Here is a 21,154-nt window from a genome sequence, read left to right as displayed (position 1 = left end):
CTGATGTTACCATTTTGTCAGATATAGTTTGCAAATACCTTTTTCCATTTTTTTAGGTTGTCTTTTCACTCTGTTACTTGTTTGCTTCGCTGTACAGAAGCTTTTTAGTTTGATATAATCCTGTAGTCTCATTTGCCTACTTTTACTTTTGTTGCCTTTGTTTTTGAGGTCTTACCTAAAAAATCCTTGCCAAGACAAATGTCATGAGGTATTTTCCATGTGTATTTTTTAAGTAGTTTCATAGTTCTGAGTCTTACCTTTAAGCCTTTAATCCATTTTGAGTTGATTTTTTAATAGGGTGAGAAATGGGGGTTGACTTTCATTCTTCTGCATGTAGAAATCCAATTTTTCCAACACTTTTATTGAAGAGACTATCCTTTCCCCAGTGTGTGTTCTTGGTACCTTTGTCAAAAATCAGTTGACTGTAGATGCTTGGTTTTATATCTGTATTCATAGTCTGTTCTATTGGTCCATGTTTCTGTTTTTATGCTGTATTTATTACCATAGCTTTGAATATCATGCTGTATTGATTACCATAGTTTTGTAGTATATTTTAAAGTCAGGTATTATGGTGCCCCCAGCTTTTTTCTTTTTGCTTAAGATTGCTTTGGCTATTCAAGGTCTGTTGTGGTTCCACACAAACTTTAGGATTTTTTTCCCTACTATTATGAAGAGTATCATTGGTATTTTGATAGGAATTGCAGTGAATCTGTAGATTGCTTTGGGTAGTGTGGTCCCTTTAACCATACTCCTTTAGTTATATTCATTAATTCTTCCAATTCATGAACACAGTATCTTTTCATTATTTGTATCCAATTCAGTTTCTTTCATCAATTGTATAGTTTTGTTATAAAGATCTTTCACCTCCTTAGGTTTATTCTTGGTATCTTATTTTTTTTTAAGCTATTGTAAGTGGATTTTTTTTCTTGATTTCTTTTTCATATAGTTTATTAGAAATGCTACTGCTTTTTGCATATTGATTTGTGTCCTGCACCCTTACTGAATTCATTTATTAGTTCTAAAAGGTTTTTTTTTGGTGGAGTCTAGGGTTATATAAGACCATGTCATCTGCAAACAAGAACAGTTTGTGCCTCGTTTCCCATTTGAATGTCTGTTAATATCTGCCTTTCACTTAATTGCTGTGGCTGAGATTTCCGGTACTTTTGTAAATAGAAGTGGTAAAATTGGGCATCCTTGTCTTCTTCCACATCTTAGGGAAAAAGCTTTCTTTCAACTTTTTCCTTTTCAATATGATGTTAGCTGTAGGTTTGTCACATATGGTTTTTATTGTGCTGAGTGAGGTACATACCTGCTATGCCTAATTTGTTGAGAGATTTTATCACAAAGGGATATTGAATTCTGTCAAATGTTTTTTCTTCATCTATTGAATCACCATATGGTTTTTGTCCTTCATTCTGTTAATATTATCAGTCTCATTTATTGATTTGTGTATATTGAACCATTCTTGTACCTCTGGGATGAATCTTACTTGATTGTGGTGATGACTTCTTTAATGTATTGTTGAATTTGGTTTGCCATTGTTTTGTTGAGGAATTTTTGATCTGTGTTTATCAGTGTCTTCTAGATCTTCCAGTTTGCTGGCAGATAGTTGTTCCTGATAATCTTTTTGGATTCTTTGTATTTCAGTGGTATCAATTATAATGCCCGCTTTTTTTTTCTCTGACTTTAAGTATTCTCCTTTTTTCCTAGTCTAGCTAACAGATTGTAGATTTTGATTATCTTTTCAAAAAACCAGTTCTTCCCTTTATTGATCTTTTGTCTTTTCTGATGTACATGTTTATTGCTATAAACGTCCCTCTGACTACTGCTTCTGCTGTAACCCATGAATTTTGGTATGTTGTATTTCCATTTTCATTTGTCTCTAGAAATGTTTTCACTAATTCATTGACCATTGCTTCTTCAGGAGCATGTTGTTTAATTCCCATGTATTTATATAGTTTCCCAAGTTCCTCCTGTATTGATGTGTATTTTTATACAGTTGTGGTTGGAAACAATACCTGATACAATTTCAGTTTTTAAAAATTTATTAAGACTTGTTTTGCAGCCTACCATGTGGAACAGGGAATTCCTCCAAACTCATTCTATAAGAGCAGAATTACTCTGATATCGAAACCAACTGGTACACATCTTAGAGAATGTTCCATGTATACCCGCAAAGTATGTGTATTCTGCTGCTGTTGGATGGAAAGTTCTGTATATATCTGTTAGGTCTGTTTTGTTCTAAGTGAAGTTCAGTTCTGTTATTTCCTTATTAATATTGAAATGGGGTACTGAAGTCTCCTAATAGTATTATATTACTGTTTATTTCTCCCTTCACGTCCATTAATATTTGCTCTGTATATTTAGGTGCTCCTATGTTGGGTGCTTATGTAGTCATGTACCACATTGTGCCACTTCGGTCAGCCATGGACCACATATACAATGGTGGTCTCATGAAATTACACCATTTTTTAACTGTAAATTTTCCAGGTTTACATATCTTTAGACATGCAAATACTTATCGTTATGTTACAGTTGCCTACAGCAAGCTTGTCCAGCCTGCGGCCCGTGGGCCACATCTGGCCCAGAGCGGCTTTGAATTCAGCTCAACACAAATTTTAAACTTTCTTAAAACATTATGAGTTTTTTGGCCAGGTGCAGTGGCTCATGCCTGTAATCCTGGCACTTTGGGAGGTCGAGGCAGGTGGATCTTTTGAGGTCAGGAGTTTGAGACCAGTCTGGCCAACATGGTGAAACCCCATCTCTACTAAAAATACAAAATAGTCGGGCGTGGTGGTGCACACCTATAATCCCAGCTACTCAGGAGGCTGAGACAGGAGAATCTCTTGAACCCAGGAGACAGAGGTTGAAGTAAACCAAGATGGCGTCATTGAACTCCAGCCTGGGTGACAGAGTGAGACTGTCTCAAAAAAAAAAAAAACCATGAATTTTTTTTTACAATTTTTTTTTCTTTTTTAGCTCGTCAGCTAGCGTTAGTGTATTTTACGTGTAGCCCAAGACGATTCTTCTTCCAGTGTGGCCCAGGGAAGCCAAAAGATTGGACACCCATGAGTTAGATGACTTGCTAATTCCTTTGTGGTCCTGCTTTACCTACTGTTTTAGCCCTTGCCAAACACCGTAGTAATTATTTGTTTATGTCTTTTTTTTCCCACTTACCTGGGAGTTCCTTGAAGACAGAGACCATAACTTTTCATATTTCTATTTTCAGTGTTTAGAATAGTAGCTGGCTAAGTGTCCATCAGCATGTGGATGGATAAAGAAAATATGGTACTTATACACAATGGAGCATTATTCAGTCATAAAAAAAAGAATGAGATTCTATCATTTGCAAACAGCATGGGTGGCACTGAGTCATTATGTTAAGTGAAATAAGCCAGGCACAGAAAGACAAACATCCCATCTTCTCACTTATATGTGGGATCTAAAACTGAAAACAATTGAAATGGACATAGAGAGTAGAAGGATGTTTATCGGAGGCCGAGAAGGGTAATGAGGGGTGTGGGGGAGATGGGGATGGTAAATGGTTAATGCCTGTACCAAATATCTCAGGTAACCCATTAATATATATACTTACTATGTACCCACAAACATTAAAACTTAAATAAAATAAAAATAGAATAGTGGATGATACATAATAAGCCCTAGTAAATATTTATTGAATAATTTCTTTGGAAAAAAACTCTGCTTAAATTATTTTAAGTTTTTAACAGTTTTATTGTATAATTTGCATATCATAAAAGTCTCCCATTGTAAGTGTAGAGTTCAGTGAGTTTTAATAAACCATGAGACTGTTGTACAACCATAACAACAATCTCAGTTTTAGAATACTTCCATTAACCCAGAAAGCTCCCTCCTGCCCACATATAGTCAGTCTCCACTACTACCACAGTCCCAGATGACTACTTTTTTAAAAATTTGGTTAAAATATGTACAACATAAAATTTGCCTTTTTAACCATTTTTAAATGTATTAATTCTGTGGCATTAATCACATTCACAGTGTTGTGCAACATTAACTACTATCTATTTTCAGAACTTTTTCTATTCCCTTTAATGGAAACTCAATAACCATTAAGTAATAATTCCTCATTCTGATAACCTCTGATCTACTTTCTGTCTCAATGAATTTGCCTGTTCTAGATATTTTATATCAGTGGAATCCTACAATATTTGCCCTTTTGTGTCTGACTTATTTCACTTACCATAATGTTTTCACGGTTCATCCATGTTCTGCCTGGTATCAGAACTTCATTTCCATTTTGATTATCTATTTATCTCTGATGAATTCATGAGTTGTTTCTACCTTTTACCTAGTGTGAATAATGCTGCAGTCTGTGTGAATCTCTGCTTTGACTTATTTTTAGTAGTAGGGAAATTGCTGGGATATAAGGTCGTTGTACATTTACCTTTCTGAGAAACTGAAAACTATTTCTATAGCCATTTTACATTGCTACCAGCAGTGCACAAGGGTTCCAATTCTACCACATCATCGCTAACATGTGTTTTTTGTTTTTTTTTTTAAAGAAAATTACTAGAGCCTTCCTAGTAGATGTGAAGTGGTTTTTCATTGTGGCTTTCATTTGTATTTCTCTAATGACTGATGTTGATCTTCTGTTTATGTTCTGATTGGCCTTTGTCTTTTTTTTTTTTTTTTTTGGGTAATTGTTAATTCAAGTTTTTTACCTATTTTTTAACTGAGTGGTTTGTATTTTTATTGTTGAGTTGTTGGAGTTATTTATATATTCCAGATATTAAATCCTTTATGTGGCTATTTAAACATGTATATGTAAACAGATATGATAAGAAAATATTCTCCCCCATTCTGTGAGTTTTCTTTTCACTAAGTGTTTTATGATTTTAGCACTTAAATTAGATTATTAGAATCTGTTTTGAGGTAGTTTTTTTACATGGTGTGAGTACAAAAGGATGCATGGGTCCTTTTATGTGTGGAAATCCAGTTCTTCCAGCACCATCTATTGAGGAGACTATTCTTTCTCCATTGAGTGGACTGGGTACCCTTGTCAGGTGGCCATATATGTATTTGTCGATTTCTGGACTGCAAATCATATCCCATTGGCCTATATCTGTTCTTATGCCAGTATTACATTGTTTTAATTACTATAGTTTTTAGTAAGTTTCAAAGTTCAGAAGTATGAGTTCTCCAACTGTATTCTTCTACTTCAAGATTGTTTTCATTATTCAAGGCTCCTTGCAATTCCACATGAATTTGAGAATCTTCTTTTTCATTTCTGCTAAAAAGGCTATTGAAATTTTGAGTGTGATTTCATTGAAAGTGATGGCTTTGAGTAGTACTGGCAAATTAACAATATTTAATTAGTTCCAACCTATGAATACAGGCTGTCTTTCCATTTATTTAGGTCTTTAATTTGAATTTCCAGCAATGTTATATAGTTTACAAGCACTTCAACTCTTAGGTTAAATTTACTTTTAGGTGTTTTATTCTTGTAGATATTATTGTAAATGAAATTGCTTGCTGAATTTTAGGGGGGTGGTCGTTCATTGGTGGTTTATAGAAACACAGCTGATTTTTGTGTGTGTTGATCACAAGGTCAACCTGCAACCTTGCTGAATACATTTAATTCTGTTAGCTTTCTTGTGGATTCTCTGGGATCGTCTTAATATAGCATCATGTCATCTCTAAATAGAGATAGTTTTATTAGTTTTATTTCTTTTTTCGCAATTTTTATGCCATTTATCTCTTTTCCTGTCTAATTGCTTTGGCTAGAATCTCCAGTGTAATGTTGAATAGCAGTGGTTAAAGTGAGCATCCTTAACTTCCTGAGCTTAGAGGGAACGTTTTAGTTTTTCACCATTGAGTATATTAGCTGTGGGTTCTTTATAAATTCATGTTCAGAAAATTTTATTCTACTCCCATTTTTCTGAGAGATATTATCATGAAAGTGTGTTGAATTTGTCATGTACCTTTTATGTGTCACTGAGACGATCATGTGGGTCTTTTTCCTTCATTCCATTACTGTGATGTATTACATTTATCAATTTTATATTGAATCACCGTTGCATTTCTGAGATAAATCGCATTTGGTTATGGTGTATAATTATTTTGATATGCTGAGGTTTTTTTGCATCTATTGCTCAGTAATTTTCCTTTGATGTCATTATCTGACTTTGATATCGGAGTAATGCTGCCTTCATAAAATGAGTTAGGACATATTTTTTCCTCTTCTTTTTCTGGAAAAGTTTGAGAAGGTTTGATGCTAATTCTTCTTTAAATGATTGGTAGTATTCAACAGAAACGCCATCTGGTTAGACTTTTCTTAGTTGGGAAATATTTAATTCATGGTTCAACCTTTTTACTTGTTACAGGTCTGGTAAGAATGTTAATTTCTTCTTGAGTCAGTTTAGGTAATTAGAGTATTTTTAGGAATTTGTTCATTTCATCTGAGTTATCTAATTTGTCACAGAATTGTTAATATTTTTTTATAATGCATTTTATTTCTCTAAGGTCGATAGTAATGTACCCACTTTCATTTTTTACTTTAGTTATGTACATCTTCCTTTTTGTCAATCTAGATAAAAGTTTATCCATTTTTAAAATCTCTTCTAATTGTTTATCCTGTTTTCTTTATCTTTCTGTAGTTTTGATTTCTTTCCTAATCTTTGCTCTTTGGACTTTGTTCTTTTTCTGGTTTCTCAAGGTGTTCTTGATTTGAGATCCTTTGTCTTTTTTAACACAGGTGTTTAAAGCTATGAAGTCCCCCCAAGTACTGCCTTTATGTATCCTGTAAGTCTGAGAATGTTATATTTTTCATTTGTCTGTTATTTTCTTTTTCTTTTTATTTTTTTTTTAAGAAGAAACATTTCTACTTTATCACCCTAGCTGGAGTACAGAGGCATATTTCTAGCCCACTGCACCTCCAGCTCCTGGGCTCAAGCAGTGCTCCCACCTCAGCCTCCAAAGTAGCTAGGATTACAAGTCCACACCACCATACCTGGCTAATTTTATTATTATTATTATTATTAGAGATGGAGTCATGATGTGTTTGCTGGTCAGTGTGGTCTCATACTCCTGGCCCCAAGCAATCCTCTTGCCACAGCCTCTCAAAGCACTGGGATTATAGGCTTAAGTCATGATGTCTGACTTTTAAGTACTTTCTCATTTCCCTATTGATTCTTCTTTGACACATTGGTTGTTTAGAGTGTGTTAATTTTCATTATTTGTAAATTTTCTTGTTTTTCTTCTAGTATTGCTTTTTTGCTTCATTCCATTGTGATCAGCGGATATGCTTCTTATATTTTGAGGCTATATTTTTAGGTGTATATATGATTACAGTTGTTATATCTTCTTGGTGAATTGTTCTTTTAGTCATTATATAATGTTCTTATTTGTCTCTCATAATAGTTTTTGATTTAAACTCTATTTTTCTGTAAAAATATAACCTCTCCAGCATTGTTTCCTGTTCTTTCACTTTCAACCTATTTGTGTTTTTCAATGTAAAGTCTCTTATAGGCAACATACAATGGACCATGTTTTTTTTTTTTTTTTTTAATCTATCTGCCAATCTCTGCCTTTTGATTTGAGTATGTACACTTAAAGCGATTAACTGATAAGGAAGGTTTTGCTTCTGCCATTTTCCTATTTGTTTTCTATATGTCTTTTCACTTCTTTTCTCCTTCGTTTCTTCTTCCTTTTATGTTTAGTTGATTTGTAGTGAATGGTTTTGATTCTTTTCTCATTTTCTTTTGTACATATTCTATATTTTTGTGTGTGTGCTTACCATCGGTATTACATTTAACAACTAAAGTTATAGCCTTCTGAGTTGAATTGAAACCAGCCTAATGTAATACCATACAAAAACATTATGGTATTGATGTCTCAGAATATATCTTTATGTAATTTGCACTCAATACATAATTTTTATGCATTTGTCTTTTAAATCATAAAGCAATTAAAAAATGCTGTTACAGATAAATAATACAATAATACTGACTTTTATACTTGCCCAGGTATATGCCTTTACCAGTAATCTTTTTTCCTCCTATAACTTCTTAGCATGTTTCATATAGCAGTTCTGATAAAAAAACAAAAAAACTCCCACAGCCTTTGTTTATCTGGTAATATCTTAAATTCTTCTCTGTTTTTCAAGGAAAGTTTAAAATTATATAACATTTTGGGTTGACTGTTTTTCTTTGAGTGCTTTAAATACATCATCCCACTGCCTGCTGGCCTCTGTTGTTTCTGATGGACTGTTAATCTGAGTATCCCTTTTTCATAATGAATTGGTTTTTCGTTTGTTTTTTTGTTCTCAAAATTTTCTCTTTGTCTTTGGCTTTAACAGTTCGACTATGTGTTTTGGTCTCTTTCAGAGTATCCTATATGGACTTCTTTGAACTTCTTGGATTTGTAGATTCATGTTTTTTTCTATAATTTGTAAAGGTTTTTTGGCCATTATTTCTTCAAGTGTTCTCTTTTCTTTTCTGGCACTTTTATAATGCATCTGGTGATCCACTTGGTGGTGTCCCTTGGGTCCTTTGGGCTCTATTCATTTTTCTTCATCATTTTTTTTTTGTGCTCCTCACACTTGATGTCATATGTCCTATTTTCAAGTTCACTGTTTCTTCTGCCTTTTTTAAATCTGCTATTGAGGCCCCCATTTCTAGAGAACTTTGTATTTCAGCTATACTTTTCAGCTCCAGAATATCTGTTAGGTTCTATTTATAATCTCCTTATTGATATTCTCATTTTGTTCATAAATCATTTTCCTGATTTCCATTAGTTCTTTGCCTATATTTTATTTAGCCCTTTGAACATATTTAAGATAGTTGTTTTAAAGGCTTTGCCTAGGAATATACGTTAGTACAACCATTATGGAGAACAGTTTGGAGGTTCCTCAGAAAACTAAATATAGAGCTACCATGTGGATCCTGCAGTCCCATTGCCAGGTATATGCCCAAAAGAAAGGAAATCAGTATCATAGAGATACCTGCATTCCCATGTTTATTTTAGCACTCTTCACAATAGCCAAGATATGGAAGCAACCTAGGTGTCCGTCAACAGATGAATGGATAAAGAAAATGTGATACATATATATATGTTCTATTCAGTCAAAGGAAAGAATGAGATTCCATCGTTTGCAACAACATGGATATAACTGAAGGTCATTCTGTTAAGTGAAATAAGCCAGGCACAGAAAGACAAACTTCACATGTTCTCACTAATTTATGGGATCTAAAAATTAAAACAATTGAACTCATAGAAATAGTAGAAGGATGGTTATTAGAGGCTGGGAAGAATAGTAGAGGGGAAGTGGAGCTGGTTAATGGGTACCAAAAAAAGAGAATAAATGAGATCTAGCATTTGTTAGCGCAGCATTGTGACTGTAGTCCATAATAATTTAAATGCACATTTAAAAATAACTAAAAGAGTTATTGGACTGCTTGTACACAAAGGACAAATGCTTGAGGTGATGGAAAGACCTCATTTACCCTGATGTCATTATTACACATTGTATGTCTGTATCAAAATACCTTATGTAACCCATAAATGTATACACCTACTATGTACCCACAAAAATTAAGAAGTTTTTAAAAACCCATAAAACAAGTAAAGTTTTTGTCTGATAAGTCTGATGCCTAGGCTTCTTCCAGAATTTTTTCTGTCGGTTAATTTTGTTTCTTTGAATAGGCTATAATTTTTTTGTTGTTCTTTGTATGCCTTGTGTTTTTTTTGCTGTAAACTGAACATTTAGATATTATAATATAACTCTAGAAATCAGATTCTCACCCACTGCCACAGTGTGCTTGTGGTTTTTTTTATTGTTTGTAGTACCATTTGTTTTTTTGTTTGTTTGGTTTTAAGGCAGAGCTTCGCTCTTGTTGCCCAGGCTAAATAGTGCAATGGCACTATCTCAGCTCACCTCCTGGATTCAAGCAGTTCTCCTGCCTCAGCCTCCCACGTAGCTTAGATTACAGGCATGTGCCACCACACCAGACTAATTTTTGTATTTTTAGTAGAGACGGGATTTCACCATGTTGGCCAGGCAGTCCTTGAACTCCTGACCTCAAGTGATCCACCCAGCTCGGCCTCCCTAAATGCTGGGATTACAGGCATGAGCCACCATGCCTGGCCTATAGTGCCATTTGTTTAGTACTTTTCCAAACTATTTTTTACAAAGACTGTATTCCTTGGCATGTATGTCACTGAAGTTTCTTTTCCTTCAGTTTGTGTTCACCTAATGTTTTGACAGAGATTTCCTTGAATAGCAGGAACTAAAAACAAACAAACAAACATAAAACCAATAAATAAATTTAAAAAACAGCAATCATACCTCCCAGTCTTTGCAGACTGGCTCTGCGCCAGGGCACTTCTTCAGCACTTGCACTGGGGCTCGCACGGAGTCTAGGGAGCAACCCAGGTGAAAACTCAGGGTCTTCTCAGATCTTTTTGAGTACACATCTTGCCCTGGCAATGCATGTGGTTTTCTGAATGCCACCGTACCTCTCCCCCGAACCCTGCCCTGCTAACGTCTCATTATACACGAGTGTTTTTTTCCTTCTGTCACAATTGCGGTTTTATTGGTTATATTCAGGATTACTACACAGACATTTATTTCAGTTTGTTCACAGTCCTTAACGTATGTACCAAAAGTCTAAAGAGCCATACATTGTGATTTTTTTTTTTTTTTTTTTGAGACAGTCTTACTCTGTCGCCCAGGCTGGAGTACAGTGGCACAGTCTCAGCTCACAACAGCCTCCTCCTCAGCCTCCCAAGTAGCTAGGATTACAGGCACCTGCCACCATGCCCAGCTAGTTTTTGTACTTTTAGTAGAGATGGGGTTTCACCATGTTGGCCAGGCTGGTCTCAAACTTTGACCTCAGGTGATCTGCCCGCTTTAGCCTCCCAAAGTGCTGGGATTACAGGCTTGAGCCACAGTGCCCAGCTGTGATTCTTTTTGAAAGTTATTCCAGTGACTTTCCAGCTGAAAGTTTGGAGTCAAAATTTCCACAACAGGATATCAAGTACCAGTATCTTCAGTGTTCATCAGCTGTCCTAATTTCTTTTTTTTCTTTTTGAGACAGAATTTTGCTCTTGTCACATAGGTTGGAGTGTAGTGGTGCAATCTTGGCTCACTGCATCCTCCACCTCCCAAGTTCAAGCAATTCTCCCACCTGAGCCTCTTAAGCAGCTGCGATTATAGGTGCCTGCCACCACGCCTAGCTAATTTTTGTATTTTTAGTAGAGACGGGGTTTCACCATGTTGACTAAGCTAGTTTCGAACTCCTGACCTCAGGTGATTTGCCTGTTTCAGCTTCCCAAAGTGCTGCCAAGAGCCACCACACTTGACCTCTTTTTTAAATTTTTTTATTTTTTATTTTTTTTGAGATGGAGCTGCGCTCTGTTGCTCAGGCTGAAGTGCAGTCGTGCGTTCTTGGCGCACCGCAACCTCCAACTCCCGGGTTCAAACGATTCTGTTGCCTCAGCCACCTGAGTAGCTGGGATTACAGGCATCTGCCTCCATGCCCAGCTAATTTTTATATTTTTAGTGGAGACAGGGTTTCACTGTGTTGTCCAGGCAGGTCTCAAACTCCTGACCTCAGGTGACCTATCCTCTTGGGCCTCCCAAAGCGCTGGGATTACAGGCATGAGACAGCATCTCCAGTCCCTAATTTCTTAAACAATCTCCCTTAGCTTTTTCTCCAGTGCCTTATATGCCAGTTATAATCTTGACCCATCATCTTTTGCCTCAGGTATCTGTGGGCTTCAGAGTATATTTGAGCAATGTCTGCTGCTTTTCTGTCCTTGGTTTCAAGTTAGCCAAAAGAGACTCAGGCACCTTTTGTCCATCTTCTGGATAGTCCTTAGACACATTAGAATAGACATATGCAATGATTTATAATTAAGATCTGTTGTATTTCCTCAGAATCCAGGGACCAGTACTGTCACTGCCTCTGCACTGCCACCACAGCAGAGAGCAGTGGGACAAGGGCAAGGAAAAATGCTGTCAAATTTTCCTACGATTTTCAAGTTGCCTTTTTCTTGATTCAGCCTTTTCTTGGTTGCTGTTGACCTTTGATCATTTTCCAGAAATAACTGACAAAGTTATTTTTGATAGTTTCAGCTTGTTTTTTCTGTGTCTGTGAGGCATCCAGGAGCTGCCTACTCTGCCATTTTGCTGGCATCATTTGATCTACTTTTTGTCTCTATACGTTGACCTATACTAGAAATTTTATGTAAATGGAATCATACTGTATTTCTGGCTTCTGCTAGTTAGCATCTAAGGTTCACTTATATTGTAATATGTATTAGTAATTTGTTCCTTTTAATTGCTGAGTGACATTCCATTGTATGAGTATTTGACATTTTATTTATCTATAAACTATTGATGGATACTTTAGATTATTTTCAGTTTGGGGTTACTAAGAATAATACTGCTATGAACATTCGCTTAAAAGACTTTGTGTAGATGTACACCTTTATCTTAGTGATAACAAGGAGTGAAAATACCAGATCCATAGGGTAAGTGTATGCTTAACATTTTTTGTTTCCAGAGTGGCTATCAATATTGTTACTAACCAAGAATGTATAAGATTTCTACTCTCTCTACACTCTTGTCAATAGTTGTATTGTCATTCTTTTGTATTATAACCATTTTATTTAGTGTGTAGTGGTGTCTTATTTTGCCTTTTAGTTGCATTTTCCTGATGACTAATGATGCTGAACATCTTTTTTATATATTTATTTGCCATTTGTAGGTTTTTCTGTTGTGAAATGTCTATTCCAATTCTTTGTCCATGTTTTAGAAACTCATTGTGTGTCATCTTATTAAGTTATAGGACTTCTTTGTGTATTCTTGAAACAAATCCCATATCAGATACATGATTTGCAATTCATTTCTTCCACTCTGCAGCTTGTCTTTTCATATTCTTAATAGGTTTTTTTGTTGTTGTTGGGTTTTTCTGGTGGTTTTTTTGTTTTTGTTTTTGTTTTTTGAGATGGAATCTTGCCTTGCTCTGTCGCCCAAGCTGGAGTGCAGTGGCACAATCTTGTCTCACTTCAGCTTCCACCTCCTAGGTTCAAGTGATTCTCCTGCCTCAGCCTCCCCAGTAGCTGGGACTACATGCTACCACACCCGGCTAATTTTTTGTATTTTTAGTAGACCCAGGTTTTAACTGTGTTAGCCAGGATGGTCTAAGTCTTCTGACCTCATGATCTGATCCACCCACCTGGGCCTCCCAAAGTGCTGGGATCACAGGCATGAGCCACCACGCCCAGCTGGTTTTTGGTTTTTTGTTTTTGTTTTTTGAGATGGAGTCTTGCTCTTGTTGCCCAGGCTGGAGTGCAGTGGTGTGATCTGTGCTCACTGCAACCTCTGCCTCCCAGGCTCAAGCGATTCTTCTGCCTCAGCTTCCTGAGTACCTGAGATTACAGGCACCCACCACCATGCCTAATTTTTGTTTCTTCAGTAGAGACAGGGTTTCACCATATTGGCCAGGCTGGTCTTGAACTTCTGACCTTATGTGGTCTGCCTGCCTCAGCCTTCCAAAGTGCTAAAATTACTCGTGTGAGCCACTGCTCCTGGCCATCTTAATAGGTTTTTTTAAAGCGTGTATGTTTAAATTTTATGAGGTCAAGTTTATCCAATTTTGCTTTTAGGATCATGTTTCTGGTGTCATATCTAAGAATTCTTTGCTTAACAACCTAAGGACAGAAAAACTTTTTCCTGTTTTCTTCTTTAAGTTTTCTGATTTTAGCTCTGTAAGTCTATGAGTCATTTTGCATTAATTTTAAATAAATTCTTAATAGTTATAAAAAATTTTTTCTCATCTCAGAACACTATTAGACTATTTTCTAATTATAATATTTGCATGGGCTGGGCACAGTGGCTCACACCTGTAATCTCAGCACTTTTGGAGGCTGAGGTGGGTGCATCACGAGGTCAAGAGATCAAGACTGTCCTGGCCAACATGGTGAAACCCTGTCTCTACTGAAAATACAAAAAAAAATAGCTGGTGTGGTGATGGACGCCTGTAGTCCCAGCTACTCGGGAGGCTGAGACAGGAGAATCGCTTGAATGCAGGAGGCAGAAGTTGCAGTGAGCCCAGATCACACCACTGTACTCCAGCCTGGCGACAGAGCAAGACTCCACGTCAAAAAAAAAAAAATTGCATCTATGGAGAGTTACATCATAAAATAGACATGTCTGAAAAATTAGGCTAATGTTGAGTCATGATTATTTGCTATAGCTCAGAGTGGGGAAGGAGCTGCAGGAATCTCTTATTTGTCAGAGTTGAAATTACATAAACCCAAAAGCCAGCATTATAATCTAGCTGACAGTTCTTCACTCATATAAAACTATGTAATATGCCTAGACACAGGACTTCAGCCAAGCAATGAATCATTGACCAAAAGCAAAACAAAACAAAATCTCAGAAATCACTTGCTCTAGAAATTGTTTGAGATTCACTGCTCCTACATTTAAATGTTTGTTTAATATGGAATAAAATGCATTTTCTTTTTTTTTTTGGCTTTTTGAGACAGGGTGTCACTCTGTCACCCAGTTTGGAGTACAGTAGTGAGATCACAGCTCACTGCAGCCTCAACTCCCCCAGGTCAAGCAATCCCCTCACCTCAACCTCTTAAGTAGTTGTGACTATAGGTGCACACCACCAAGCCCAGCTAACTTTCTTTGGCCATATTGCCTAGGCTGGTCTTGAACTCCTGGGCTCAAGCAATCCACCTACTTCAGCCTCCCAAAGTGCTGGGATTACAGGTGTAAACCACTGCACTCAGCCTGCAATATATTCATGTATTGAGAGGTTCTTTGAATGGGAGTAACATTCATGGATTTCATTTTACTTAGCAAAATCAATGATTAACCAATAAAATAGAACATTATACTTGGCAAAATCAATGAATAACTAATAAAATTTTTACATACTAACACTATTGTTTTACAACTTTCTTACTGGTGGGCCAAAATAGCAATATGGTAAATGGCTTGCCAGATTATATTGTGGGTATCTAAATTGATACGGCACTATTTCATATATAATGAAGTCATTCAAATGTGGTATCACAGTTCATTGAATTTTAAAATCTCCATTCAAACCATTATAGTTTTCAACATTTAATATTGCTTAGTGAAGACCTCATCCATGATGAAGACTGTTTTCCTTCTCGAGGAGCAAGATAAAAAGAGCCAATTCCTTAAAGCACAAAGTGGGTCTTATGTCTACTTCGTTTGCTTTGTGGATTAGAAAACTGGCCATAGGGAATTACGGTACCATCCCTGTAGTCCTGGAGCCAAACACTTTTTGGTATGAATCCCAGCTCTACCTCTTAATAACTTCATGAACTTATAAAAGTTATGTGGCCATTTTATATTATGGTTAATACAGTGCTGATATACTTCATTAAAAGAAAAATTTTAGAAAGAATGTTTGCTTATTTCTAAACTGATCAACTCAAAATAAGGTAAAAAGGCATATTCTCCAGTATTGGCCATTTTCCTTCAATCCAGAGAAAAAACGTATTTTTCAGCTGTTTCACTAGGTCTCTAATTCTGGATGAACCTTTGAGAAATACTTCTCAGTTTCAGGAAGACTAGAAGCAGCCTTGGATAATGAACTTAGGCAGACTTGAGTTAAAATTCCACTTTTGGGACAGGCATGGTGACTCACACCTGTAATCCCAGCACTTTAGGAGTCCGAGGTGGGTGGATCACCTGAGGTCAGGAGTTCAAGACCAGCCTCTCCAACATGGTGAAACCCTGACTCTACTAAAAATACAAAAAATTAGCCAGGTGTGGTGGTGGATGCTTATAATTTCAGCTACTCAGGAGGCTGAGGCAGAAGAATTGTTTGAACCCGGAAGGCGGAGGTTGAGGTGAGCCAAGATCACACCACTGCACTCCAGCCTTGGCAACAAGAGCAAAACTTCGTCTCAAAAAATAAAAGAACCCTCCACTTTTGCCTGGCATTTATTGACTTTTTCCCTGGGTGATTAATATTACCAAGCATCAGTGTCCTCATCTGTAAATTAAGCATAATATTATGTGCTTCATAGTTTTTGTCAGAATTAAGTATTAATATAGTACATATAAAATAACCTCTGCTAGGACTCATGATACTCTACTATCAGTTTCCTTCTTCCATCCCAGGACATATCCTTCATATGTACTGAAATAGAAAAAAACAAAAATGAGAACCACAGCTTTGGGCATTGTATATTTATTAAAATTGAGAAAACTGCATGTATAGATGTTTTTCTCCACTTCCTTCTGTGATTAATTCAGTGCTTATGAGCACAATTAAAGTATGTTTATAAATTATGTTTCAATTATTTCATAGATGAATAACCTCTTAAATTGCTCTAGTACCTTCGAATAAAGTGCTGCTCTAATGCAGAAGTTAGTTGGAAAGCCCGACATGAATATCCTGATGTTGTTCAGTGACTTATGCCTGACAAATTGAATAATTACCTGGTTCTGAGCCATTCCTAAATAGAGCTTGCATGGTTGAAGGACCCTATGACTGGAGTCAAGCCTTGCCTCTCCCTGTCTATCTGGTCCCAGGCAAATGGCTTAACCTTTCTGGGCCTCAGTTTTCTTATCTATAAAATGATGGAAATAAAGGACATAATTTCTATGGCCCTTTGTAGTGCTAACATATATAATTTTAAATCAATGAGAAATTAGTTAACGCTAAAGTTATATTCTGTTGATTGATTATTTAAATTAAAAGAATTGATAATTAGGAAAATATGAACAAAATATGTGAATAAAACACCAGGATAAGGAAGGATCTTTACACATATTAGTTAGAACATTTTACTTTTAGTGGCCATGAAGTGCTTGCAGAGGTCAAGTCTGCTATAGAATTCCTTGTGCACCTTGCTTTTGAACGTAGCAGCTTCGTAATGTTTGGCTCTCTCTTTTTCCCTTGAAAGGATGGATAATAAATGTTTTAATCTTGAATATCCTGTGAAATCCATGGAATATCATTGTTAGCAGCTATTTATTTCACTTGTTTCAACCCTTCTGACAAAAAGTTCACAGCTATTTGTGAAACAGGGATTTAGGCAAAGTGAGAAAACCACAACAATGGTTCAGACATTTCATACTTAAGAGTCTTTTGTTTATATTATAAAGGACAAAATGAACTTCTTAAAGATGAGGTGCTTTGACCTAAGAATTTGATGTCCTAATAACGTTTGAGATATTTGAAAATATTCTGTGTTTCATTGTTTCATTGGTGATCAAAAAATACCTGCAAGTGGAAATTATAATTACAATTTTCAAGAGTATTCAAGATGTTTATCTTCCACATAAAAGTGCTAATGAGCTCATTGATCATACAACAAAAAATTACAACATCCAAAATACTTTTCTCATGAAAATTTCAAAATTAGCATGACTAGACTGTTATTTTTCAAAAGGCTATTTCAAATTAGTCTACTTATTTCTGAAACTTGTCCTTTCTTTACACTTTTAAACTAACCCTTGTTTATTTATAATATTGTGGGTTATAAAAGGATCTGAAAGGTAAATCTCCCAAAGATAGATATTTCAGTGAAAGAAGCGTGTAAGCAGAAGTTAGAATAACCTTTACTAGCAGTTTTTATCAACGTCCACGTTAATGGAGCCATCCTTTGAGTTTTTGTTTTATTTAATTGTTAATTTTAGTTTAGATTCAGAGGGTCCATGTACAGATTTGTTGCATGGGTATATTGCATAATGCTGAGGTCTGGTCTTCTATTGATCTCATTACCCAGAGAGTGAACACAGTACCCAGTAGAAAGTTTTTCAGCCCTTGCGCTCTTCCTTCTGTCCCTCCCTCCTTCCTTTTGTTTGGTGTCCCCAGTGTCTGTTTCTATCTTTATGACCTTGGGTATTCAGGTTTTAGCTCCCATTTGTAAATGAGAATATGCAGTATTTGGCTTTCTGTTTCTGTGTTAATTCACTTAGGACAATGGCCTCCAGCTTCATTTGTGCTGCTGCAAAGGACATGATTGTTTTTATGGCTGCATGGTGTTCCATGGGTACCACATTTTCTTTATCCAGTCCACCTTTGATGGGCACCTAAGTTGTTTCTGTCTTTACTTTTTGAACAGTGCTGTGAGGAGCACACAAGTGCAGGTGTCTTTTTGGTAGAACAATTTATTTTCCTTTGAGTATATATCCATTAATGGGATTACTGGGTCAAATGGTAGGTCTATTTTAAGTTCTTTGAGAAATCTCCAAGCTACTTTTTATAGTGGCTGAACTAATTTACATTTCCACCAACAGTGTGTGCTAAGCATTCCCTTTTCTCTGCAGCCTTGCCAGCATCTGTTATTTTTTGACTTCTTAATAATTGCCATTCTGACTGGTGTGAGATGATATCTCATTATGGTTTTGATTTTCATTTCTCTTATAATTAGCAATGTTGAGCATTTTTTCATGTTTGTTAGCTGCTTATACATCTTCTTTTGAGAAGTATCTGTTCATTTTCTTTACCCAGTTTTTAATGGTATTATTTTTGTTTTTCTTGTTGATTTGCTTAAGTTCCTTATAGAGTCTGGATGTTAGTCCCTTTTAGAAAGCATAGTTGGCAAATATTTTCTCCCATTTTATAGGTTGTCTTTTTACTCTTTTGATAGTTTGGGGTTTTTTGTTTGTTTTTTATTTGTTTGCTATGGTGAAGCTCTAATTCAATTAGATTCAACGTGTCCATTTTTATTTTTGTTTCACTTCTTTTTGAGGACTTAGTCATAAATTCTTTTCCTAGGCACATGTCTAGAAGAGTATTTCCTAGGTTTTGTTCCAGGATTTCTTAGATTGAGGTCTTAAATTTATGTCGTTAATCCATCTTCAGTTAATTTTTCTATACGATAAGAGATAGGAGTCCAGTTTCATTCTTCTGCATATGGTTAACCAGTTTTCCCAGAACCATTCATTGAACAGAGAGTCCTTTTTCCATTGCTTATTTTTCTCAACTTTGTAAAAGATCATTTGTCAATAAGTGTGCCCCTTTATTTCTGGGTTCTCTATTCTGTTCCGTTGGTATGTGTGCCTATTTTTGTACCAGTACCAGGCATTTTCAGTCTTCTTGGAAGATCACCCTCTCCAGAAGAAACTAAGAGTCTGTAGCCCATCCCAGACTAATGCCCAAGTATTGATATTTGGCTTATGTAAAAGTAACTGTCTTTGATACTGTAGTGTCAACATTTGACGCTTTTGAGTGTTTGTTGTTCTGACAACTACTACCACATATTTAGCTCTTATGTGCCAAGAACTATGCAAAAGGCAGTGGACAAGAATATGGGTTTTGGACACAGCTTCCTGAGTTTGTATTTTGATTCTGCCCCTTACTAAATCTGTGTTCATGGGCAGGGTAGTTAACCTCTTGGTACTTCCATTTCTTCTTCTGTTAAATGGAGGTCACAATATAGGATAATAACACAATTGGAGTTATTATGAAGATTAAAGGAGATAATACATGTATAAAACTCATAACTTTTACACACAGTAAGCACTCAATGACTGCTTATTGGTGTCATTATTGTCATCATCATCATCATTTAATCTTTACAGGAAAGCATTGGGATAATACGCATTTTAGAGACAAAGAAACTGAGGCTAAGGAATCATAAATAACTTTCCCAAGGTCACAGTACTAGCAAATGATGGCTGAGATTTGACCTTAGGTGCTCATGATTAAGCCCATGCTCCTAAACTAGACTGTAGCCTTAGTGGAAGAGGGCTGCTGATAGCATTTTAGAATGTCATATATGGAATCTAGCCTTCTCCTTTTGTGGATAGAAAAACTGAACTGACTAAGCACCCTAAGTAACAAATCCCTAAAGGAGTATCTTTCCCATTGTCCTTTCTACTGCCCCCAAGTGTGGCTTCTTTTCTTTTTCTTTTTTTCTTTTCTTTTTTTTTTAGATGGAGTATCACACTGTTCCTAGGCTGTAGTGCAGTGGTGCAGCCTCGGCTCACTGCAGCCTCTGCCTCCTGGGTTCAATTCTTCTGCCTCAGCCTCCTGAGTAGCTGGGACTACAAGCATGTGCCACCACACCCAGCTAATTTTTTTTGTAATTTTAGTAGAAACAGGGTTTAACCATGTTGGCCAGGATGGTCTTGATCTCCTGACCTCATGATCTGCCCGCTTTGGCCTCCCAAAGGGCTTGGGATTACAGACGTGAGCCACCATGCCCAGCTGCGTGGATTCTTTTCTTAAGAATGCTTTAGAATAGGTTTAATCATTTGCATTCTGATTCTCATCTTCTGCCCAAATATAAAATCCTAGATTGTTAAGATTAAATGAAAGCTTTTGTGTGTAAAGATTTCATTTTAAAATAATATTACTTTACCATCATTTTATGCCTCCTTATTCTAATCAAAACAAGAGTGAACCATTGTTCTGTCCTTGCTGCCTTAAGTTTGGATTTTTATATTTAAATACCTTTCTGTTCTTTTGATCGTAGGCTTTATTTTGGATGCAGGGTTATACTGATGAAGAGACTAGCAGCCACCTTTCCCTACCTTGTATGGTGGGTGTGAATAAATGTTTAAAGCAAAAAACAGGATTTTATTTCAGTTTCTTGTTTATTTTTAGAATTCAGATAATGGGTTTGAGTTAGCTGGTAGTTTGATGTAATAGGTTACTTTATTAGTAAATGATAGACTATTGACAGAAAAAAATTAATCGCTTTTGTTTAAATGTGCCAATCTTAAAATGATTCCCTAAAATGATTCCCCAGTGGAATTTGTTATATTGCAAGCACTCAGAAGTAAATAGACAAAGAATTAATAGTCTTTAAATCTCACTTTGCATGGTAGAAAATGAGAATGTTTAAGCTAATTAGTTATACAACAAGTATATACTAAGTATTTTTCTTCTATTTTTACAACATATATGGGAAATGTGATGTGTATAAATTTCCTTCTCCTCAGCTATCACATTTACTCCAAATTTTAAATTATACATGATTTGGTTTTTGCAGACATACTGAAAAATTTTAAAGCACGATTGATAGAAATATTCTTTATTTTATGACATATGTGCATTATAGAAAAATTGTACTGTACTATATACGTGCATTGTTAAATATACACATAGTTATTTTTAGTAAGGAAAGCTAAAAGGAATATAATTTCATAGCACATTTG

At 35.9% G+C, this 21,154-nt stretch overlaps 1 protein-coding gene and 1 long non-coding RNA gene across 2 annotated transcripts in view; both read left to right on the top strand.

The window, feature by feature from the left end:
- The window catches only part of ITFG1 (integrin alpha FG-GAP repeat containing 1), a 295,251-nt gene that overhangs the window by 99,099 nt on the left and 174,998 nt on the right, over window positions 1-21,154 (top strand). The window lies entirely within an intron of this gene.
- Window positions 46-19,958, top strand: LOC116534860. The gene is made up of 3 exons (XR_004261920.1): window positions 46-311; window positions 621-627; window positions 18,890-19,958. It is a non-coding gene; the product is annotated as an uncharacterized LOC116534860 (long non-coding RNA).

The sequence above is a fragment of the Sapajus apella genome, unplaced genomic scaffold (genome assembly GCF_009761245.1).
Source record: "Sapajus apella isolate SASKATOON/1434 unplaced genomic scaffold, GSC_monkey_1.0 scaffold90, whole genome shotgun sequence".
Lineage (NCBI taxonomy): Eukaryota > Metazoa > Chordata > Mammalia > Primates > Cebidae > Sapajus > Sapajus apella.
This window is presented reverse-complemented; position numbering and strand designations above follow the sequence as displayed.